This window comes from Priapulus caudatus, unplaced genomic scaffold (assembly GCF_000485595.1).
Source record: "Priapulus caudatus unplaced genomic scaffold, Priapulus_caudatus-5.0.1 Scaffold490, whole genome shotgun sequence".
NCBI lineage: Eukaryota > Metazoa > Priapulida > Priapulimorpha > Priapulimorphida > Priapulidae > Priapulus > Priapulus caudatus.
Genome location: NW_014577551.1, coordinates 45607 through 48194, shown reverse-complemented (window position 1 = coordinate 48194; position 2588 = coordinate 45607).

Below are 2588 nucleotides of genomic sequence, written 5' to 3'. Positions count from 1 at the left end.
TCTGTCTCCACCCCGACCCCGTCGTAGGGTAAGTCCGTCTGTCTGTCTGTCTGTCTGTCTCCACCCTGACCCCGTCGGAGGGTAAATCCGTCTGTCTGTCTGTCTGTCTCCACCCTGACCCCGTCGGAGGGTAAGTCCGTCTGTCTGTCTGTCTGTCTGTCTCCACCCTGACCCCGTCGGAGGGTAAGTTTGTCTGTCTGTCTCTCTGTCTCCACCCTGACCCCGTCGGAGGGTAAGTCCGTCTGTCTGTCTGTCTGTCTGTCTCCACCCTGACCCCGTCGGAGGGTAAGTTTGTCTGTCTGTCTCTCTGTCTCCACCTTGACCCCGTCGGAGGGTAAGTCCGTCTGTCTGACCCCGCAACCGTCACCCCATCAACGCCCCCCTCGGCGATGCAAGTATGCACGTCTGACTATCTCCACCCGTACCCCGACTTCACACCCGTCCCTCCCCGGCAATGCCCACACAGCAATGCCGATCCAGCGATATGCCTCGTCAACCCACCTGCCCCTGTTGACTCCCCTACCCTGGCGATGCCCACCCAGCAACGCCCCCTGGCGATGCCCCCTGGTGACTCTCCCCTCCCTGGCATTGCCCACATGGCGACGCCCAACGAGCAATGCCTGATGCACATTACAGTCTGCAGTAGTGCAGTGCCGTATAGTGGCTGTACTGGCGGCAGCGTGCAGAGACGCGTCTTGTCCGTAACTCGTTTCCACCGAAACGAGTACCGTAACTTAGGATTTCTCAAAAAAAAACTTAACGTTAAACTGTATTTTTTTTAAACACTAGAAAACTAATGGTTTTCATGAACGTTTGCCAGTCGCAGCGCATTGCGCGTTGTGCGTCTCGTCTGTGACCGTCTTTCGTTCACCTGCCCAGCAATGCCTGATGCATGTTGCAATCTGCAGTAGTACAGTGCTGTACAGTGGCTGTACTGGCGGCAGCGTGCAGAGATGTGTTTCGTCCATGACCGTCGTTTTTGCACGTGCTCGCAGGATGATGTACTGGACAGACTGGAGCGCCAAGCATCCGCGCATCATGAAGGCGTGGCTCGACGGCTCGCACGTCAACAAGGTCGTCGAGGGCACGGGCGTGCACTGGCCGAATGGACTCGCGCTCGACCACGCGACGCAGGTACGCGGCACGGGGGGTAGGGGGCGCTGCGGCAGGGGTAGGGGGCGCCGCAGGGCAGGTACGTGGCGCAGGTGGTAGGGGGCGCTGTAGCGGGGATAGGAGGTGCTGCAACAGTGGGGGGGGTGCGTAGGGCAGGGTTAAGGGGCGCATTGGGTTATGGTCATGCATGAACGACTTGCCTCGTTCGGCTGACCAGCCGGCATTTAACCCTTTGAGTCCCAGAACTATTTGCAAAATTTCCACGAAAATTATTACCAATAGATTTTTAACTATATGTCTTTTATTAATGGGTTTAGACAAACAAAACTATAGATTTTCTTGAAGCTTCTAATCTTCATATCCTATGCAACCAACATATTTTGGCTACCAAAAATCCAATATGCATACGGTGGCCATCTTGGATTTTGGGAAATTTGCATAAATAGTTATGTAATGTTTTCAAAATCCCATGTAATGCATTTCTATTACACAAAAACCATGCAAAATACATCAGAAAACAATGCAAATACATCAGAAAACAATGTTCAATAGAAATAAACACTTTATATACCCGTTACAGCTGTAGTCCTTGCCGGTACACCCAAAATCCAGTCATCGCTAAAGTAATCTCGGATACTAGGAAGTTTATGAATTGCCATAGCTGATGATGTGGATGCCACAGTATCATCATCATCATCATCGTCACTACCTGATTCTGAATTGGGGTTGGCGAATTCGTAATACAGGGATTTCACTATGAGAATCTGAGTCTAATTCACCTTCACTAACATAATCTGTGTCACTTTCACTTTCACTTGGAATATCTGACAACAACCTTAGTGCTTCCTCAGCTGGAAAACGATTTCTCCGGCTCATATTTCAGTCACTTATTTGTCCGAAAATTAAATCTAAATCATCTGAAAACACTTCTTCATGGGCGCAGCCATGTTTAGCGACATTCGCACAAACTGGGACTTGTCTCAGGAGGGTTGCAAATGGCGGCTATAACTTTTTATATTTTCAGCTGTCAAAGTCAGCTGATAAAACAAAACATTGATTATGTCATAATTTTGTCTTACTAATTTTACAAATTATTTGCAATCAAAACACCATGTACTGCCGTAGTTTAATAAAATACGTATTTGCGGGTATTTGCAAAAGCCAAAACAAGGCATAGGGTATCTGTGAACCAAGATATGATGAAATAAAGATCGTGACGTCAGACCGCGCCAAATGGCGCGTTCGGGACTCAAATGGTTAAAAACGATTGTTTAATTGTCTCCGCGATACTTTGAGATTAAATTTAAATACTTTGAAATTCGTTTTTCGTGCGTTAAATTGAAAAAATATAAGCAAATAAAAACTGCAAAGTTTGTGTTGATTAAAAAACTGAAAAATTCGTACACAGTTTTTGCATCTGATATTTTATTTCAAACAATATATTAGTTCAGTGTTATAATACATTTATATACGTA